This window comes from Lissotriton vulgaris, chromosome 1_1, assembly GCF_964263255.1.
Source record: "Lissotriton vulgaris chromosome 1_1, aLisVul1.2, whole genome shotgun sequence".
Taxonomy (NCBI): domain Eukaryota; kingdom Metazoa; phylum Chordata; class Amphibia; order Caudata; family Salamandridae; genus Lissotriton; species Lissotriton vulgaris.
This window is the reverse complement of record NC_141685.1, coordinates 1,045,420,208-1,045,443,369: the sequence shown is the minus strand read 5'-3', so window position 1 is coordinate 1,045,443,369 and position 23,162 is coordinate 1,045,420,208. Positions and strand designations below refer to the sequence as shown.

General features: G+C 45.1%; 1 protein-coding gene across 1 annotated transcript in view; it reads left to right on the top strand.

Moving 5' to 3' along the window:
• Positions 1-20,507, top strand: part of LOC147748493 (TLC domain-containing protein 4-A-like) — a 190,461-nt gene extending 169,954 nt beyond the window's left edge. The window contains exon 8 of the transcript XR_015309393.1: positions 17,163-20,507. The gene's annotated coding sequence lies outside the window, so the exon portion shown is untranslated. The remainder of the gene's footprint in view (positions 1-17,162) is intronic.
• Positions 20,508-23,162: the final 2,655 nt, after the last annotated feature.

Here is a 23,162-nt window from a genome sequence, read left to right as displayed (position 1 = left end):
GGGTGACTTGGGTAAACCCCAATCATTCTTTAATCTTGCAGGCCCACGGAGGAGCATTTGAAATACATGCCCTTGTTATATGTGTTTTTCCTTGACAAGGGATGTACAGCTAACTCGAATCAGCCATTTATGTATATGACTAGCACAGCGCTTTGGCACAGAATGGCAGTGTCAAACGCGCTCTAAGTCCTAAGACAGCATAACCAGGTCCAAACAGGAGGTTGGCAACCAAAAAGATCAAGGGAGAGCACGCCAAATGATGCTAGGTTTAATAGGGATATAATGTATGACCTCTGAAGCTCCAGGTATCGGACAGAAATAGAAGTGGCCATGAGGATGACAGACTTTGAAGATGTAGATGATAGGTGTTGCTGACCCCTTACAGCACTCAGGAGTCACTTATTTTCAGAGTCAAGTGATGTTAGTAATAGGACATTCTTCTTCCCACTGCTACAACCACTTATTAAAGTACAGGGTCTGTGAGGACTATTAAGGTCACAGGAAACCACTAGGTCATCAGAGGCGGTGATGAAAGCCCTTTCGCTTCAAAGGGTCCCAGAGTCTCCTCTCCTATATTCCCAAAAGTCTGACCCAACGCAAAGGACGCCTAGAATGTCCTGGAAGAGTCCTGCAACTCAATTCTGCTGTCCAGACTCTCTTGAACTCTCATCTTAGGCACCACTTGAAAGTATCATACTACGACAAAGAGGGAAATAGGGAAAATAAATACCTCAATACCCTAAATATAACTATCAAGAAACCAAAAAGAAAAGTATCTCACTATTTCTTTATCAGACAAGCAAATTGGTCACCTTGAGTAGGAAACAAAAATGGAGATGGACCTCCTGTTATTCAAATTAATAGGAAAAACTCCTGTTTTTTTCAGCGAACTCTCATCCACAATATGGCATGCTTCAATCAATCAATCTATAAATGGTTGATAAAGTGCAACTACTCACCCATGAGGGTCTCAAGGCACTTGCAGGAAGTTAGGAGCAGATCTGTATAAGTGCTGGGGTCATTGAAAGACCCAGGTCTTGAGGTCCTTCCTGAATTGGGATAGCATGGGAGATAGTCTGAGGTGGAGGATTAGACTGTTCCGGGTCTTGGCAGCGAGGAAGGAGCAGGACTTTCCTTCAGTTCTGGCCTTGCGGATCCATTGGATGGTGCCCAGGGAGAGCTGCTGGGCGGAGCGGGGGTGTCTTTTGGGTGCATTGAAGGCAAGGCAGCTGTTCAGGTATGCTGGTCTGGCGCTGTGGAGGGACTTGTAAGCATGGGTGAGGAGCTTGAAGGTTATTCTTCTGTCTCCTGGGAGCCAATGGAGTTCGCGGAGGTGTTGAGTGATATGGCTGTTCCGGGGGAGATCGGGGACCAGTCTGGCTGTGGCGATCTGGTCATTCTGGAGCTTGCAGAGGCTTTTCTGGGTAATGTAGGCATAAAGTGCGTTGCCGTAGTCGAGTTTGCTGCTGATGAGCGCGTGAGTGACGGTCTTTCTGGATTTGGTGGGTATCCATCTGAAGGTTTTTCGCAGCAGGCGAAGCATATTGAAATAGGTCAAGGATACGGAGCTGATCTAGCCGTCTATAGTGAACGATGCGTCTAGTATGATGCAGAGGTTTTGTGCATGGTCTGTCGGGGTGGGGGGAGGTCCTAACACAGAGGGCCACCAAGTATCGTACCATTCTGAGGGGGTGGATCCCAGGATGAGGACTTCTGTCTTTTCGGAGTTGAGCTTAAGGCAGATGTTTATCATCCAGGTGGCGACAGCTTTCATCCCTTCTTGGAAGTTGTGCCTTGTGACGCTGGGTTCATTGGTAAGGGAGAGAATCAGTTGTGTGTAGTCCGCGTAGGAGACTATGTGGAGTCCATGGTCCCTGTTGATGGTTGTGAAGGGGGCCATGTAGATGCTGAAGAGTGTGGGGCTTAGAGAGGAACCCTGGGGCACTCCGCAGTTGGTCTCTGTCAGTTCTTAGAGGTATGGTGAAAATCTGACCCATTGTGTTCTGCCTGTGAGGAACTATCGGATCCAGTTGTGGATGCCGGCATTGTGGAGTCTAGTTGTTAGGGTGCAGTGGGAGACGGTGTAGAATGCTGCTGGGAAGTCCAGGAGGATGAGGGACATGGTTTTGCCCTCGTCGATGTCGTTGGTGGCAGCGAGGAGGGCGTTCTCGGCGCTGTGATTGCTTCAGAAACCAGATTGGGAGACGTCCAGGATGTAGTTGGTTTAAAAAAGTTGGCTATTTGGATGTTGACGGCTTTTCCAATGACTTTGGGTGGGGAGGTGAGCAGGGAGATGGACCTGAAGTTCTCAAGGTCTGTCGGATCCACAAAGGATTTCTTCAGGATTGGTTTGATTTTTATGTGTTTCCAGTCATCGGGAAAGGAGGTGGTCTAGAAGGAGCAGTTGATGGTTCGGCGTAGCTTGGGTGCGATGGTGTGTGAGGCTCTGTGGAAGATGCGGTGCGGGAAGGGGTCTGATGGTGCTCCAGAGTGGATGGTCTTTATGGTGTTGTTCATGGTAAGTGGGGTTCAACTGAGCAGGGTCTGTTGGGGAGCGTCGGTTAAGGAGGTTGCTGGTGTGGTGTGGAGGTCCCGATTGTCAAAGTTGTCATAGATCGTCTTGATCTTCTGGTGGAAGAAGGTGCCAAGTCTGTTGCAGAGGTCTTGGGAGGGTGGGACGTCTGTGGTTTTGCTGTTGGGTTTGGAAAATTCCTTGATGATGGTAAAGAGTTCTTTGCTGTTGTGTGCATTGGTGTTGATTCTGAGGTGTGGTGTGTGGTGGTGGCTGCTTTGAAGGCTATGTAGCCGTCCGGGGTTTTGTGGTTCCTCCATGTATTTTTGAGTTGTCTTCAGGAGCGCAGGCATGTACCAGCTTGCTCTCTTGATGTGTTTGTTGGTGGCTTTCTTAAGGGGGGGCCAGGGTGTCAGCTCACTTTGCGATCCATTGGTGAAGGTTGAGTGCTGTAGTGTTGGCATCTGAGGTTAATGGTGGTGAGGTGCTGTTGAGGGCGGTGGTGAGCTGGTCCTCTGTGACTTTGTTCCAGTTTATGCGGGGAAACAGTGGGCATGCTTGGGTGCGGTGAGTTGTTTCATCATCGAGCCCTCATCCAGTACAGTTAACTACTATCGGATGGGCTCAACTCCACATCTTCTAGGATGGGGAGCACTTGATATAATAGTCTGCAAGTTTTTTTTTTATAAAACAGGGGAACTTGAAGAGATAGAAATGAAATTAAAAAAGGTCTATGGTTGCTAAATAGATTTTTAATATTAGTAGGCAGCCCTGACATGGTTAAAAACAAGATATAGGGCATGTGGGAGGGATAAACGAGCTCACTGCACAGTGGTCAACATGTTTCAGCTGGTAATGCCTATAAGGTCTCCCAGCTTTCTTCAGTACCAACCAAGTCCTTCATAAATATGAGAACTAGGTTATTTGAGACTTCATTTTAAATGGACTTACAGATGATAAACTCTGCCATGTACTCTTTTATGTAGGCGGTTTGGATGCAAATGTTTTATAATGGTTTTTTTAAGCACTAAATTGAAATGGTTTTTATTAATCAAGCAATAAAGATACTGGGTAGACTCTACGTTATAGGTAAATGTGGGGACAGTATTACACACTCGGCTAATACAACCAAACAAGTATATACTAATACCATCTTGCACCATCAGCCTAATTTAGGAATCTCTTCTGGTATCTGAAAAAAGCAGAAGAACATGAAGACATATTTATGCCTTGTAATTAATTCTTTAGGGTCAAGTATGAAAAGGTGCTGTTTGGCCCAAAGGCAGCTTTTGTCCCTATTCTGAGCATTGGGTCTGCAAAGAATGATCTTTGAGTCCCCTTTGATCTCAGCCAATTAGATATAGACAAGTGCTCTTTGAACTGAAGATGTTTTTTGTCCCTATCATCAGCATTGATGCAGCAAAGAACACTCTTTAAGCAGCCCTTATTATCAACTATTGAGGATCAGACAGGTGCTCCATAGGCCAAAGGCGGCTTATGTTGCCGTGATGGGCATTAGCTAAAGAACGAATGGCACATTAGTCGACCTTACTGTCAATCAACAGGGTCTAGGAGGGTGCCATATGAGAAGACAGCAGCTTTTGTCTCCCAATAGGTGTCGACTCAGCAAAGAGTGGCCCTTACTATTAGCCAATGATGTACAAGTAGGCATTCTTTGGAATGAAGGCGCTTTTGTCCTCATGATGAACACCAGGACAGCAAAGACTAAACCTATCTGTTGCCTGGCATATCAGCCAAAGTTTAATGATTTGCTTAAACTGTACTTCTGACCAATTGATGTAATGCTACTCTCTGGTTGCGATAAGTAAACCAAGATCCTATTGTTTAAAAATCCCTACATGTATAGCACCGAGATTGTCCATGATGATAAATCTTGCTTCACCATGTAAATCAATGCCCTGTTGTGTAGATGCATATTAGGCACTTCAGGGATCGTGAGAAAAATTGATGGACAGGATGCATAATAATGTCATACATTCACCCCAGTACAGAGTTCTGGGCCTAAATCCATCGTTTTTTTGCTCACTGTGCCATTCCAGTTTGGACCCAGCCATATGTAAATCAGTCTTGACCCTGCGCCCAATGGGAACAGTCCAGCCCGAACTACCAGGCCAGGTCCTCCCTGGACTGGAGACAAGCATCCTAGGACCGGTTTCGGGATTTCAACCTTCATCAGCCAGGATAGCTTGACTCCATGGGCATGGAGAGCGCAGGACCCTGGGCATACCCATCCCACTCGGAGTGGGCAAAAGAATGATGGATTTAACCCAGATCTCTTGACTGGGGGTGAATGTTTCCATTTGTTCTGCATTCCATCCCTCAATTGTGTGTCTCAAGCAGGGGCATGTCAAAAAGTTCAAATCTCAATAAAAAGTTTAGTTTTTTTAAAGAAAGCTTGGGGTGGTTGGCAAAGGCTTGCAGGGGCTAGGATTGATGTAAGGTAATCTCTTGACATCAGCAAATTCGAGATCATCGTATAAGGGCCGCAGATCTCTTGCCTGGGGGTAAATGTTTTGATTTGTTCTGCATTCCGTCCATCAATTGTGTGTCTTTTGCTTCCTCGTCCTAAGTGCACCGGGTTTGTCCAGAAGTGGGTCCCGGGCTCACAATGCCACTGGATTCAAGCTATCCTGGCTGAAGAGGGGTGAAACCCCGAAACCGTTCCTAGGATGCTTGTTTCCGGTCTAGGGAGGACCTGGCTTAGCAGTTCGGGCTGGACTGTTCCCATGAGGCACAGGGTCAAGACTGATTTGCATATGGCCAGGTCTAAACTGGGGTGGCATGGTGAGCAAAAGAATGATAGATTTAACCCAGCTCTCTTGACTGGGGATGAATGTTCTGATTTGGTCTGCATTCTACCCATCAATTGTGTGTCTTTTGCATAACAGTAGTGCCAGCCACATCTAGGCAATAATGCCTCATAAAAGTGTACCTTCTGGACCCTGTTGCTGCTTGGCAGTTGTGCTGGATGGGCACACCAGCAAAAAGAGCTGTGGAGGTGAAGTGGGCTTTGACTTTGTTATGCAATGACCTTCCTGCTTGCCTGTAACAAAATTGGACGGTGGCTGCAATCCATCAGGCAATGGTCTGTTTAAGACTAGGAGATTCTTTCACCTGGTCTCCATATGCCGCATATAATTGATCTGCCTTGCGGATTTGATGGGTCCCGTGTAAATAACATTTGAAACATCTTTTGATGTCTAAAGAATGAATTACTTCTCTGTAACCGTTTGAGGGTTTGGGAAGAATGTCAGTAGTACTATTGGCTCATTCAAGTGTTAGTTCGAAGGGACCTTTGGGACAAATTTAGGGTTGGTCCAAAGTATTACACTGTCTGATTTGACTTGAAGGAAAGGTTCTTTTATAGTGAATGCCTGAATGTCACTCACTCTCTTTGAGATGTGAGAGCTTCGAGAAGTGATGTTTTCCAAGTGAGGTACTTTTATTCTGTTTTGTGAATGGGCTCAAATGGTGTTTTTATGAGCTGTCCTAACACCACATTAGGGAGTCATGATGGCTGAGGTCTCCTCACTGGAGGGAATATGAGGAATTGTTTTAGGATTCTGCAGTACCATAAAGAAGGTGAATTACTGGATTGTCTAAATCTGGAAAATGACGCCATATTTACTCTGGAAGAATGAGTCAAGCAGAATCTTGCCGAGCGGAGTAGATACCGGAGAATTTGCTCCGGTGGTGATGTGAAATGGTGAACCTTGGAGTCAACATGACAGATGCAGAATTGCTTCCATCTGAATTTGTAAGTTCTGTTCATGCTGTCCGCTCTAGCTTTTGCAGCTATTCCACTGCAGTCTAAAGTAATATCTAGCATGGCAAACTCATTGAACTTAGGAGCCATACTGACAAATGTAGCGATGCCGGGTTGGGATGATGAACCTGGCCTTTGTGTTCATTGACTATATGAGCCACTTGGGAGCAATGAGGAGAACTCGGCAAGGTTCCCTCTTCAGTTTGTTGAGAAACTTTCGTATCAATGGGGTCGGGGGAAAAGCGGAAGCATAGATTCCTGACTATCTCATCAAAACGCATTTCCCCAAGATCCCTCATGTGGATGCCAACTTGTGCAGAACTGGCATTTTTTGTTCTCCTTTGTCACAAACAGGTCCAAGTTTGAGTTGCCCCAAAGATGGAAAAGGATGTCCTTAACGTGTTGGTCGAGCTCTCATTTGTGGCAGGTGATATTGGTTCTGCTTAGCGAGTGCATGAGGATGTTGGAAACTCCAGGCACATGATCTGCTTTGAGCGTTATCTGGTGTTGAAGAGATCATTTCAAGATTTCTTGCGCTTGAAGTGATAGCTCTGGTGAGCGTGTTCCTTCCTGCTTGTTGATGTAAAACATGCTGGTGGTATTGTCTGTGCGAATTAGCACCAATAACTGCTATCTTGGGGAGAAAAGATTTTAAAGCCAAAGCTCCAGCAGACGGATGTGCATGTTTCTTTCTTTTTGCATCTCATTTGCCGCGGACGTTTAGGTCTTGGAGGTGAGCACCCTAACCTTCCAGGGACTCATCCGTTGATAGGACATACTGAGGAATTTGTGCCAGATATGATAGACCTCTGGATATATTGATGTTCATGTCCACCCAATTATAGCGTTGTTCAGTGTTGGAGTTATTTGTATGATGTTGAACGACCCCTGGGCCTGCAGCCATTGTTTGTCCAATTCCTCTTGAAGTAGACGCATCTGTGGTGGCAATTTGGAACAAGAGGGGTGCAAGAGGACATCATTCCGAGGAGCAATTTGTAAATCCAGACAGAAACAGAATTTTTTGCAGCCAATGTGTATGCTAGTTGTCGAATCTTTATCTGCCTGTCTTGGCCTTGTTCTGGACAATGACCAGGAATGCTCCCAAGAATTTCAGTGTCGGATTTAAATGAGATTTATGATGGTTAACTGTGAGCCCTAGTCTGCTGAATAATGAGAGATATGTTGCAGTGGGGTGATGTGGGGGTGTTTTTATCAGCCAGTCATCCAGAAATGGAAAGATCTGAACTCCACTCTGTCTGAGATATGCCGCGATAGGAGCGAACAGCTTGGTGAAAATGTGCGGTGATGAATTTAGTCCAAATGGAAGGACCTTGAATTGGTAATGGATGCCAGCTACCTTGAAGTGCAGGAATTTGTGGTGATTTGGGTGGATTGGGACATTTGCATGCTGGAGATCTAGGGTCATCATATGATACCTGGGGTTGAGAAGGTGTAGTACATCCTGGAGTGTCACTATGCAGAAAGATTGTTTCTTTAAACATTTGTTTAATTTTCTGAAATATAGGATAGGATGCCAATCCCCTAATCTTTTCCAGATAACGAAGAAACTAGATTAGAAACCAATTCCTCTCTGTGGTTTTGGAACCACTTCTATATCTCCGTTCTTGAGCATCATGGATATTTGCAGCAGGAGTTGTTTTAAGTGAGGGGTGGTGGTCATGTTGGTGAAGTGTTTGGGGACATTTTTTATAGTGGTGGCTGGTGACATTTGAAAGTGGTAGGGCATAAAAGTTTGGTATGACTTATGTAGTGAGCGACGCGGGCAAGCTTAATGGACAAACGGGGGTCCAGGCCTGATCCTCCTCCAGAGAAAAAAATTGAAAAAAGATTGGCAAATAGAGCATTTTAAAGCAAATTAATTTAGTGCTAAAGCAAGGCTTACAAAGCAGTGGGAATGTATAGTATTGAAATATTAAACACAAAAAACTTCCCTATATCTTACTACATTAATATGTTCAACAGTTACTGTTAAGTGTAAACTGTACAACGCGACAACTTCAGCCTTTTAAAGTGTGTGCTTGCTCAGTGTCTTGCACTGCATGCGGCACCAACTGTGGAAGAAAATGCTCTAACCAGGCTTCGGGAAGGACCCACAGCTGCTGATTGCAATCAGTCATATAGAAATATGTGAAGACAGTTCTTTAAGTGGGCTGAAAAATGTGGAAACTCTCTAAAAGGGAACACGTAAAATAAATTTCTATGATTCCCATAGTGTACTGCTACCCGACCAGTATTTTGGTTTCTCTCTTAGATGTAATTGCATCCAGATATACAACACAACAACTGACCTACACCTTTGACTGACTGACCTACACCTAAAACGACGATTGGCTTTGTCAATGGTTATCAGCTGTTTAACATTAATAAGTCACAACAAGGATTTGTAATAAATAATTAACCTTCAAAATGTTTCAGTTCTGAAATTTCAATAGGATTGAGGCCTGTGGAAGTAGTTTTGGCCTTTAGTTATGTGCGCTTTATGTTAGATATGTATGTCCTTGTCTCTGCACATCTCGTCCATCTGTACATCTTCAACCACCTCTCTTTCCTCTTCAGCACCCTCTTTTTACTCTTCCCCGAATGCACATCCTTGCAACTCTCTCACTTCACAACTTCCCAACATACACTGCACTCACTCACATTAAAGCAATTTATTTAATTTTACTTTTGACCTGTAAACATTTTGCCATCTGTGCACCCCCTTCAAACACATTTTCACAAAATTGCAATTTCTACTGGAATACATGACCACTGTTAGATGTGCTCTGCTTAGAGGACAACCCACTGACAGGCACTTTGCTTTGGCTTCAGGGTCAGCGTCAGAGCTCTCATTCACAGCCCCTCAAAAACACCTGGCATGGCTTAAAGTATTCACGAAAAAAAATACAGACACATGACTAACTAGCTAACTCTTGAGGAAGGCAAGATTAAGTAAAACTTGAAATAAGAGAGGAACTAAATCTCTGACATGTACATGGGCATCCGCAGAAATTTTTCCGGAAGGGGGGGGCTAACTTGGCAAATGAAGGGGCATGGCTAATGTTAATCAACAGGGGCGGGGCTAAAATGGCAGAAAATGAGGATTGGGTAATGCTTAGGCCAAGCTGCGAAAAAAATTAGTGAATTCTGCATTTGAAACTGGCCAACAATTAGTGAACACACGAACCCTAAAATTACCCCACTGGCCCCTTAAAACTCATTCATTCCCTGATCCCTAAAATTAGCCCCCTGCCACCCCATAACCCATACGCGCCCTGACCCCTAAAATTGTCCCCCTGGCACCCCAAAACCCATACCCACCCTGAACCCTAAAATGTCCCCCTCTTGCACTGCAAAATTATACCCACCCTGATACCTAAAATTACCCCCTGGTACTCCAAAACCCATGCCCACCATGAATCCTAAAATTATCCCCCTGGAACCCCAAAACCCATACCCACACTAAACCCTAAAATGACCCCCTGGCACACCAACTACCATACCCGCCTGGAACCCTAAAATTACCCCCTGGCACCCCAAAACCCATACCCACCCTGAACCCTAAAATTACCCCCCTGGTACTCCAAAACCCATGCCCACCATGAATCCTAAAATTATCCCCCTGGAACCCCAAAACCCATACCCACACTGAACCCTAAAATGACCCCCTGGCACACCAACTCCCATACCTGCCTGGAACCCTAAAATTACCCCCTGGCACCCGAAAACCCATCCCCACCATGAATCCTAAAATGATCTCCCTGGCACCCCAAAACCCATACCCACCCTGAACCCTAAAATTACCCCTGCCCCCAAAACTCATAACCGCCCTGAACCCTAAAATTACCCCTGCCGCCAAAACTCATACCCGCCCTGAACCCTACCATAACCCCCCTGGCATCCCAAAACCCATAACCACCCGGAACCCTAAAATTACCCCCTGGCACACCAAAACCCATACCCACCCAAAACCCTAAAATTATCCCCCTGGAACCCCAAAACCCATACCCACACTGAACCCTAAAATGACCCCCCCTGGCACACCAACTCCCATACCCACCTGGAACCCTAAAATTACCCCCTGGCACCCCAAAACCCAAACCCCCCCTCCCCACGGAACCCTAAAATTACCCCCTGGTACCCCAAAACCCATACCCACTATGAACCCTAAAATTATCCCCCTGGTACCCCAAAACCCATACCCACACTGAACCCTAAAATTATCCCCCTGGCACCCCAAACCCCATACTGAACCCTAAAATTACCCCCTGGCACACCAACACCCATACCCCCTAGAACCCTAATAGTACCCTAAAATTACCCCATGGCACTCCAATCCCTAACCCACCCTGAACCCTAAAATGACTCCCTGGCATCCTAAAACCCACACCTAACCTGAACCCTAAAGTTACGCACTGGCACCCCAAAAGCTGAACACTACAAGCTTACACTACATTTGCATATTCGGAGGGGGCTGTCCTCCTTGATGTTTCCATGCATGTAAGTCTAGAACACCGTTCACTTAGAGTAACCTAGATACGCAGCTAGTAAGTAATGTTGATGCTGCAGAATGCATTAAAGTTACGAGAACCTACTTAAAAACTGCTGCCTGCTCCTCTGATACTATTCGGTGGAGTTGGGAGGATCAGCAGCACTGTCGTCCTGGCATCCAGCCCCTCCCGAAGGTCTCGCTGTGTAGATAGATGTGGGTCAAATGTCTCCTGGTTTCTCCTTGCCTGGGCCTCCTTTGCTTCTGCGTCGGTGCCCTTTGGTGCAAAAAGAGACAGATCCATGGCCCTGTTCACCATTCATCTGGTGAGCAGCGCCGTGGATGTGTATTCCATACAAGTGCACAGACAGCAGGGGGAAAGGGATGACAGTACAGGTGATGCTTTTCCTTTGTAAAGTAATTCCTGTTGCCAGCAGAAATTCCCAACCCATGAGGAGGCAGCTGGAAGTGGTGATTTGTCATTCTGCGGGCTGTGAATGTTATAAGAATGTGTGTGCGCCTGGCTTAGACAGCATCCAGGGCACACACACAGCCGCACCCGAGTACTTCACACAGGTCTTTAAAATACCATTTACTTGGTAATGAGGCTTTGTTGTTTTTTCACCCCTACTTAGAGCCCCTGCAACCCCCCTCTGCACATTGCTTTGGCTGGATGATTTCGCCCCCCACCCCCAACCACCAGCACCTGGAGGGGACGCCATGATGTCCTCTCTGAGGACGAGCCCCGGCATCAGGCCTCCCTCAGGGTGCATTTGTGCACATGGGCGTGCGCAGGGGGGCAAGGAGGAGTGCTCCATGGGGGGCAAACGCCCCTCCCTATCTCCCCACCCCCGCAGACACCCATGGACATGCATTGCCTTAACATTTTTTAACACTCATTGTTCATAAATCAATCCATATTTTGGCATTAATGTTAAGGGCATTAAGGGCATGAAGATGGGGCCAGTTTTAATGTCACAGCAGATAATTGTCTACTGTAAGCACATTCCTCTCGTTTTGCACTTGACTTGGATATTTAGATCAACTTCATAAGGGAACAAGAACCCTCATTGTTGCTAACTGATTAGGCCAGTCAGTAAATGACCAGTCTTTTCAGACCACAGGAGCAACTGCAGACCATTAATACATTTCCTTCGACGTTTGAAGACAAAGGGGAAACCCATTTGCTACCCCTTTTCCTTGCAGCACACAAAAAATCGTAATGTTGAGATTGTGTGTTGCAATGAAATGCACTACTGGCAATGCAACTTTTGAACCCTACATTTTGTTTTTTTATTCCTTCAAAGCCTGGAGCTTTGGGCAAAGCAGAATTTGCGAGGGTGAAAACTAAAAATATTGTGAATACATTGGGCCCTTTGTAAGCTCTATGCATGCACTCAAGAAAGGGCCGGGCAGTGTATAGAAAAAAGACCAGTGCTGTTTACCAGCCCAGCATGGGTAGCAATCACCAACAATAGTCAGAGTGTTGCTCTGTTTGATGACATCTGCTGGGGTTTTGAAATGTATGGAGACGTCATTCACTGGGAGGCCCCTTTAAACGTAGGTCCCTTCTGCCACCTGAGTAAAAAACTATTTGGAATCAGACAGACATTTTCTATGTTTGCACCACTCGTTTGATTTGAATGAGTTATTCTCTAGGCTAGACGCTTTCAGGCAGTGGACAAAAAAGGAGATTTGCTGCTCTGTGTCAAGCTGCAGACCTGTAATGTTTGCTAAATTCAGACTGGTCTTCTCATCTTTTGGATCCATTTCGCGGTGGAACAAATGCTGCAGCTCTACTTCTAACTGGGCCAGCAAAGTGCAGCCAGCCTGGAGTGTCACAGTGGGGGAGGTTAGGGTGGCGAGGGGTCTAAGAACAATATACATATCAGAAGATTAGCATTCAAACACTTTCCACTACAGAGGACAAGACATCAAAATACGCGTGTTCACAATGCTTGCTCTCCTATTTGTGACGAATGGGAAAGGGTGGGATCTATGCCTGGGAATGACGTCAGCTGCTCTCATGTAGTGAGGGAGACTCCAACGACCGAAAGCATGACAGTGTCACAAGCCTATACTAATGGATAAGGCCAAAGACTACAATGGCAATGTTTCGTTATGAAGGGCTTTAGAACAGTACGCCCTCCTCCATGTGTCACAGCTTCAAAAGTTGATTTACTGCCTGGCTTCCATCACCTGCTATAGAGCAGGGCAGGCAGCCTGGGACAGACAGCCCAGACTTAAATACATCGTTTTTTTTAGAGATACGATTGCATCGCTAAATAAATTGATCAGTTTATAATTGTACAAGAATGTGAAGGAAATTCAGGGGGACGCAGCCCCTGAGCCCTAATGGAGAATCCGCCCCTGCATTTTTATGATCTAAAGGGTGTGCCTCTGGGTGAGAACATTGACCACCTGCCTGTCGGATGTTATAGAGGACCACTGGTGGAAATTATTTGAAATTTAACTCCCAATTTGTGTTGGTGGGTTGGGGGGCGGGGTAAGCTGGCACCATGCTGGGGTCAGTGTTTTCTGTTAGAATCCCAGCCTCTGAAAGATAATTTTCCTCTGGCAGAGTGTTTATATGCAGCCGTTGGTGGTTGTCTGTACTGTTGTTATTGAGTGTACTGTGGACGGTACTGAGTCTGGACAGGCTGATATTGGTGTCTGTAGGGTTGGTAACCTCCTCTAAATGAGTAAGTTCATCTGCCTCCCCGAAAGGGCTGCTTCCTAAATTGTCAATTATTGTATGTTAACAATACCTACTCTAGTGGGGGCAGCACACGTCTTCCCTATTTATAATTATACCTACCTACAAGTTACAAGTATGAAGCACCATCCAAGAAAAGTTCCAAAGTCCTCTGTAAGGGTCTGGACTCCACATGTCACCAAGGAGCAGTTCCTTTTAGGAACACAAGTCCTCACCTACCAATTAAGGCATGCTTCATCATCGGGCAGTGCTTCTTGTTGGGCTGTAGCTGCAATCCCCAGTAGGCCTCACAGGGGCACTTTGCTGGAGATCATTTGGACAAGGGGATATAGCCAAAGAGTCCTTCTAGAAAGTCTTCACGAAGGATTCTAAGAGTTGTGCAGACTGGTCTAAAAAGGCGATTCCAAGAGTGACTCAGCACTTCTTTTCACCCTGCATGTGATGTGCTTGGGGTGACCGATTGAGAGATCTAAGCATGAAAAACATTTTTAGACCATCCCAGTGGGCTCTAAAACCTTTCTTGGATGGAACTACACACTGGTAAGTAGCTATAAATATTGTATGTTATCAGGGTTAAGGACATCACTTCCTGGGAAGATACAGGGTCAAAGGCCATATGATGTAACTTCTTTTGATATCACTGATGTTAAAGGGTGTGATGTAACTTCCACTATGCATGGCATTTTTATGAATTGTCGTTGATGGCTTAGTAACTAACCTTACCCTACTTCCTAGTAAGGAGGGATCCACATAGAACATTTAGAATTGAAACATGACAAGTCACTCAGCAAAGCAGTAGATCTGGGTTGGAGTTAGTCAGGGGCACAGATGTGTGCGTGAAGGTGGCAGGTAAGGCCTCAAGTAGGAGAAGTGGGGTACAGACAACTCTGATGCATGCATGTGTGGAATGTCACAGAAAGGTATTTTACATCAAGGCAGTTACACTGGTGAGGCTCTTTTTGTGAAAATTAGAGGGAGCAAAACAGGCCAAGGCATTGGTCTCAGGGTCACAATAAAGCATAGTGTAATGGTTAGGTTTATAGTTAGAACAAGGGCAATTATTATAAAAATATAAGTGCAAGGAAGCAAAATGGGCATAATGTTAGAAGTGTACGTAGAAATATCCTAAGGTTTAGAGTAAGGAGAAAACATAAGGATAATAGTTAGATTAATGTGTTTCCTACAGAAATAAAAAGAACAATTTGATTTTCAGAAAAACTCTCCAGGATATCTGAAAAAAAAACATTGTCAAAATAGGACCCCTGATTAATCACTCCCTGCTTAATCTAAGCTCTTTAAACCACATGACTACATAAATAAAGAACTACATAGAGTCATTTTTCCAAAACCGATCATTAAAACTTCTGAAGCCAAGCTTCCCAAAGGAGGCCATGTCACAGACAGTTGTTGGCTGCAATACATATTCCAGGAAGTACTTCTGGTCCCAGACCAAACTATCTGAGAGATAGTACCTCTGTTGCTTCAGCACTTGTTAGGACATCTAGAATCTTTATGGGACCTAGATGGTGATCACCTGGAAAAATTATCAAAAATCAGGACAGACGGTCAAAATTCAGAATAAGCTTTCAGGACAAAAGGTACATTTTACGGTCCCATCTGCGGAGATCAAGTGTAATAATATGAAAGTAACTCGATAGAAAGCGAACACATGCACACATCAAAATAGGGTTACATTTTCTGGTTTGTATAATACACTAGTACTGAGCAAACATTCACATGTAACTGGGCTCACTTGAAAGATAAAAAACATAGCAAACCTATGCACGCACATACGGCTTACCCTGCTTCCCCCGCTCATCTATTTTATGGAACGTGTAATACTATAACTCTGGACTACATTCACCTGGTGTAGGGTTGGAAAATATGTCTTAGACGGGTCTCTCTCCCCGTGGCAACCTACCAGAGTGAATATACAGCATGAAAATGCAAACATGGAAATGATAAAGCAGCCCCTCCAACAGTGAAATACCAACCAGAAACCCTGAGCCAGAAATCCTACTAACATAAAAAGTGCATCAGGTTTCTCCCTAACAGCTGAATGCTATGGCCAACTGGGATATGCACACGACGCCGTAACCTATGGGGATAGGAGCTCCTGGTCTCAACCAATTATGAAAGGTAAGTCTAAATGAGATAACCGACAGAGAAAAATGTACTGTGTAAACCGGCTACAAGAAAATGTGCTCCAGGTCACCCACCAGTGTTGAATCATGTCCCAGAAACCCATAAAACGAACATCAAGGGAACAGGCACCGGGTAAAACCCAAACACGAAAATGCACTGTAGCCACCCACATATATGGACCCATGCACCGCAAACCCACCAAGATTGAAAAATGCCCCATGGAATCATCAATGTGAAACTCACACAAATCAAAATATAACTCATCATAGCACTCCCCAGGATCACAGTGTCATGACTCACTTCTCAATGGAAGGGAGATATAGAACAGGCAACTCTGGAAGTATCCGTTAAATTACTATTTCTCTCATTCAGGGGCTCCATCCAATTACCTCACCCTACATCCTTGTTGCAGCTGCGGTAGGAGTGTTACAGCCCAGGTTGCTATCTCTAGGTATACACCTTGTGGTAGTGCTCATTAGAATGGACGCCTCTTGTTTACCTGCGGTGCCACTTGCCTATTCCAGTGCTAATCAAGTCAATTTTAGGTGGTCACGAGCATGGAAAACCAATGACAGGGAGTTTCCTGAAAGTGATTGGAAACAAAGCAGAACTTCAGCTGATTGACACCAAGTACAACCCCACCCTGCAACCAACTCAAGCCCCTAGAATCAGCCCTGGTCACTTAATCCCAGCCTCCCTGGCTGCGCCATGGCGAAACAATCATATGTCATTCCTGATTCCCAAATCACCCTTGACACCCAGATGTCCTTCGTGGTCCACCACTACGTCTGTCTTCTCGGACACCTCATCTCCTGAAGTCATCTGGGGGAAGTAGTCTGCCTTTAATTCCTGACTAAGTTAACTCACTCTACCCTGGGCTGTCCAGCCAGCCAAGTCCCACCTCTAAGTGATCCAGAAGACTGCTTCAGAAGTGTCAGAGGGAAAGCCACACCAGAATGCCATCTCATTTAAACTGAAATCTTTGCTCTAGCTCGCTCTTAACTCCTATGTCACCTCAAAATTCCCCAACAACAAATTACAGTATCCTGACCCTGGATACACCATAAGCTTCTCTGACAAAAGCCTTCTCCGGATCCATGAACCCACTGCAGAAGACCGATACTTAGTAGGTCAAGAGCCTTTCCTGTGGAATATACTCTATATTACCATATTCAACAACACTAACAACCTCATTACACAACTACCCACCTCACAACAAAGATCTCAGTATTGTAGCTAAGTCGACCACCATGGAGGCAACCCAACCAATTCAACACCCATTCTACAATGCTGACAACCTCACAACAAAGCCAACCACCATGAAACAAGGACAATACCCTTGCAACAAGACAAGCTGTCTTGCGCAGTGGCATGCACCACACAGCAAAGTCACTCAATCTGCAGCAATGGCGAACTACTTGTAACAATGTTCTCAATCCCTCAGCAATGCTAAGCAGCTCATTCTAAAACAAAAGTTAAACTTTTTTTTCTAATCCATCTTTTCCAATTACAGCTCCAGGAATGCAGCGAGGCAGTGCAAATCACAGAGCTATGCTATATTCAGTGGCGCAGAAGGGGTGTGTTGCAGTGGCTCTGGACCCTCGTTCCTTGGTGGATCTTTCCCCTGCTGAAAACCAACTCCTCGCGGCCCCCGCTCCGCGGGAGCCGCTCGTGTCGTTGTCATCCCGGGGGTACTGTCAACCTGCTTACCGGACTTGGGGGCAAAAGCTTCCTGTGCAGCACGACTACCAGGCTCTTAGCGGGACTGCGAGGACCAGCGGGCAGTGCGCCTAATTCGCCACAGCTGGTCCTCTTCCCGCCTTCTCCCTGAACAGTAAAACCGGGGGCAGGACTGCGATTACCTGTGTGGCGCAGAAGGGGTGTGTTGCAGTGGCTCCGGACCCTCGTTCCTTGGTGGATCTTTCCCCTGCTGAAAACCAACTCCTCGCGGCCCCCGCTCCGCGGGAGCCGCTCGTGTCGGTGTCATCCCGGGGGTACTGTCAACCTGCTTACCGGACTTGGGGGCAAAAGCTTCCTGTGCAGCACGACTACCAGGCTCTTAGCGGGACTGCGAGGACCAGCGGGCAGTGCGCCTAATTCGCCACAGCTGGTCCTCTTCCCGCCTCCTCCCTTAACAGTAAAACCGGGGGCAGGACTGTGATTACCTGTGTGGCGCAGAAGGGGTGTGTTGCAGTGGCTCCGGACCCTCGTTCCTTGGTGGATCTTTCCCCTGCTGAAAACCAACTCCTCGCGGCCCCCGTTCCGCGGGAGCCGCTTGTGTCGGTGTCATCCCGGGGGTACTGTCAACCTGCTTACCGGACTTGGGGGCAATAGCTTCCTGTGCAGCACGACTACCAGGCTCTTAGCGGGACTGCGAGGACCAGCGGGCAGTGCGCCCTAATTCGCCACAGCTAGTCCTCTTCCCGCCTCCTCCCTGAACAGTAAAACCGGGGGCAGGACTGTGATTACCTGTGTGGCGCAGAAGGGGTGTGTTTACTTAAACTTGCTGCCAATGCAAAAGATTCAACCCAGTTTTGGAATTTGGATAATAAATTGGAAAGAAGAGGGGTCGAGGCCATGCCAAATCATAACAGAACGACAGTGGCACGCCCATTTTTTCAAATTGTATTGTGGGACTGCAGATCTAGAGCAATTTATGGGGGTCTATAACAATAATGATATGGAAAAACAAACGCAGCTAGAAAACTTTGTCCTGCATCTGGAAGTGCAGGATGCTATTACCAATATAATACCAGGTAAGGCGGCAGGTCCGGATGGACTGCCGGGTGACCTACTTCTGCATGACCCTAAATTATGGTCCGACCTCATTGCACATTTAATGAATTTAGTCATGGCTGGACATCCAGTCCCAGAATCCTGGAAAGGTGCAGAGGTTGTTACCATATATAAAAAAGGTGACAGAGAGGACCCTGCCAACTACAGACCTATAGGTTTAATTGATACAATCCAGAAGGTACTTGGCAGGGTCATAGTTAATAGAATTGAGACATGGCTCTATGAGGACAACATTTTAACCCATTTCCAGGCGGGTTTTAGGAAAAATGTAGGCACGATGGACCAGGTTTTCAGGTTTTGTGCAGTGTACTGGAAATCTGTGACCATCGCAAAGGGTAGCCTATATTTGGCCTTCATTGATTCAAAAACAGCATTTGATGTAATCCCCCGTGCTAAACTCTGGAAGGTTTTGTTGGCCATGGGGTTTCCATGTCATCTCCTGCAGTTCGCTGTTAGGCTTCATGAAGATACCTACGCCAGAATCCAGTGGGGTAGTCAAGGTCAACTTACAGAGATTGTGCCAGTCAGCAGAGGGGTTCGCCAAGGCTGTGTTATGGCTCCAACACTGTTCTCCCTCTTTATTAATGGGGTGGTAGACCATTTGAGGGACGACTCTGCGGATGTTCCCTGTCCTGGCAGGGGAGAAAACACCTACCCTCCTCTTTGCTGACGACACTCTCCTGATGTCAAAAACCCCTTCGGGTTTACAGAAACTGCTTGATCGATTCAGTGTGTTCTGTGATGAGCGAGGGCTAACCATCAACACCTTTAAAACAAAGTTGATGGTGCTATCCTCAAAAAAGCTTAGGAAAGCCCATCTTACCCTAAAAGGGGCCGCTTTGGAGGTGGTTGAAGAATTTGACTATCTAGGAGTCAGATTATGTAACAACATGAAATGGGATTCTCATTTAGCAAAAATGCTCCTGAATCTTAAAAGGGTTTCATGATTAATATTGAGGAACCAGCGCCTATCGATTAGCAGGCCAATAGCTCCGGCCCTTGCAGTCTATGAGGGAAAGGCACTAGCTGCGGCGGTTTATGGCTCTGAACTGTGGGGAGGAGATAACACAATGGACTTGGTAAGAGCTGAGAACAAGTTTGTGAGAGACTTCGTTTTACTCCCCAATTCAACCCCTTTAAGACCCCTGTATATCGACTTGGGTAAGAGATCAATTGGAGACATAGTACGCCTCCGCCCCTTGCTGTTCTGGGTGCGCCTAAGAAGGACACCAGAACTGGCTAAATACGCTTTGGTGTTGGATGAATTGATTCATTTGAATGTCTCCAATAAAATAAAATGGCTCAATAAACTAAAACAGTTGGTGATGAATCTAGGAATGACAGAATTTTGGGTTTCCCAATCACCACCTCATAAACAAATTGTCAATTTTTTTTACTGGGAGTGGGTGGAGGCCGAGGAACTAAAAAGTACAAAGTGGGGACCACTAACCAATCAATTTCTGGAACATAAACCAACCAGGAAGTTAGAGCCACTCTTGTACTACATCCAAATTCCTAGAGACAGATCACTCTTTTCGAAAATGAGATACGGCACACTCCCGTTGAAAAAGTTCACAGCGGGGTGGAAAGGAGTGAGAGACTACGATGTTACTTGTCCAGGCTGTTCATGCAAGAAGGAGTCTCTACCTCACCTTTTGTTTGCTTGTAGGGCTTATAAATTACCTCGAGCTAGGTGGTTAAAACCTGTGTGCAGAGAGATGGGTGTTAGAGATTTTAGGATTGCACTACGTATCCTTCTAACTGATACATCCTCCATGTTCATTGTCTGTGGGATTACAAAGTATCTCTCTAGCGCTTGGTTCATACGGACTAGGCTGCTAGATGCCACAAAATAGAAATCCTAACCCCATTTAGATTGATGATTTTTTACTGAAAATGTATTTTAGCCTTATGTAATTATTTTTTACTGTAAAGAGTGTTTTTAAATTTTTTCTAAGATGAAAATGTATAATGCATGTGATACTTTTTGTATATTGATTTTATGTTTAATGAATGCTGCACTTTTATGATATGGAAATATCGAATAAAGTATTATTACTTACTTAATATCAGTTTTTCATTCATTCAGCTATTGTCTATTCATTATCTAAGTAATATCCTCTTCACAACAACGTATGCTCTTATATTCCCAGCTATCTGACTTCAACACCTCTGCCTTGAGAATGATACAAATGGAGGGAAACGAAAAGAAAACGTGGAATTTCAATAATCAAATCTGAATGAAAAGGCTGAATGGTCCAACTTAATATTAAACAAGGAACATAAAGACCTCATGAAGTCAAGTTGCCTGGATTCTTTATTAATATATTCGAGATTATGTCTGGAATTGGCCAAACCAAATGTGAAATACAATTAAATGGTCTTGACCACCTTTTCAATGCAACCATACCATTATAATGTTTTTAATGCCCACACAAATTTGTTTTAACACGTTTCAGGCTAAATATATTCCACCGCCTGATAAGCTACCCAACTGTCAACAACTAGTCTAATGATCTACTGCTTTGCCCTTGTGCTAATGTGTCTAACCAATCAACCATGCACATAATGTTTTTTGGTACATTTTATATGGATTCGAGAAGATTATTTATTATACCTTTATTGAAATCATTAAATTTGAAACAATGTAGGCCGGCATTTTTACATTTGCAATTCCTTCCAAATCTTTACACATGTGTGGTACTTGGAAGGTTTCTTAGGGCAAGTTAAGTAAGAGGAAAGTCTCTACCTGCGGTATGCTAATATGTGATCTCTATGCTAAAATGTGACTTGTATTTTTGTATCTCTGGTTTTACTGTATTTTAGCAGTTTTTCCTTTTGATGAATTTTCGTGTTCATGTACTCTTTTATGATACACCTTGTGTGAATCAAATAAAGATTAATTGAATTGTATTCAATTATTATTAAATAGCAGCCCGTCCCGATGTTGTCCGGGTATGAATTGCTGCCGGCCAGTAGTATATTGTTTTGTAAGATTTCGTTTTGATAGCATTTCTTATCTGTGACAGGCCTGTGAAACGCTCCGATTCACAGTGCACTGCTGATGCACTTAAGAGTGCGCGTTCAGTAGTGTGTGAACTAAGCATGGGCGGAAAATCCGTTACGCTCACGGATTTTGCGGATTTTCGGTAAATTCGCAATCCGCGAGATCCGCGAATTTCCCGCAAAATCCACAAATTCGCACGCAGCGGATTTTTTGCTGCGTGCGGTGTAAGTTCGCAATTGCGAACTTACACAAAACCCTCGCGAACTGGCAGAAATCCTTGCGAACTGGCAGAAATCCTTGCGAACACAAAAAAAGCATTCAGCAGGTTCAAAAGTTCAAACTCATCATTAGTAACCATTCCCTGTAGTGCTTCCTGACAAGGGCCCCGCCAGAGTTCAGTTGCTAGTTGCAACAATTATATGACCCTGCTCTGACCCTCACAGCAGGCTCATAGAATAGGTTCAAGTAGGCCACAAAGGTCCTGGAAAAAAAATTGCACTGCAACAGAAAGCAAATTACAGATAAGGAAGCAGGTGCCAGACTGGAATTTTAAAACAGTGACACATTAATAAATCAACCCCAAATTAATTCATGTCAGTTGAAGCAGGCAGGTGTGCTTGCTTCCCCCCCCCCATAATCTACAGTGATGATGAACCAGAGGGTGGCATTGATGCACCAGAGGATGGCATGGGTAAAACAGAGGGTGGCAGGGGTGAAACAGAGGGTTCTGGGAACCTGTGATGATGAACCAGACGTAGAAACAACATAATCGTGACCGTTGCGAGCTGACATGTAAGTTCGCAATTGCGAACTGGTACAAAACCCTCGCGAACTGGCAGAAATCCTTGCGAACACAAAAAAAAAAAATCCGCAAATTCGCGAGAATTCGCGGATGCAAAATTCGCGAACGCCAGATTCGCAAAATTCGCCCATACTTAGTGTGAACTCGAGTTTCCCTACTTTATTTTTCCTTGCAATATTATATAGCGCAAACTCGACAACATGGCATGAGCACTATTTACATTACAGAAGAACACATTCATTTGTGGTAGGCACGGGGAGACGAAGCGATTTGCCTGGAATCACAGGATGTTGAGCTGATGCCGAGATTCGAACGTAGCTCCCCAGCTCTAAAGTTCGCAATTCTAGAACTTGTGGTGGGAGGTGTGTCTAAAAGTTTGTCGGTGCTGGCCATCAATGAGAGAGACCTGTGCATTTTTCAAATGGGTGGTGAAAAAGTATGTTGCTGGAGATGTGGGCCGCTGTGCCACCAATGCACTCACCGGGGGAGGGTAAACACCCATTATTACGCAACTTTCTTTCCGCATACCATCACTCCGCATACTTTCATTACGAAAGTACCATGACTCTGCAATGCCATTATAACGCATGGCATTACATTTTATATTCTTTTACCACGCATACATTTACAACGAAATTCGTTGTAAATGCATGAATGGTAAAAGCATGTTTTTTTAATGTTTGGATAAGGTAAGTATGGGTATAGGTGTATATGTTTTGGGGTACCGAGGTATATGTTTTGGGGTGTTTGGGTATTTTAAGGGTTCAGATATAGTTTTGGGTTATGGGGTACAGGGGTAGTTTTAGGGTTTAGGGATAGGTTTGGGTTTTGGGGTACAGGGGTATTTTTAGGGTTCAGGGCTAGGTTTGGGTTTTGGGGTACAGGGGTATTTTTAGGGTTCAGGGGTA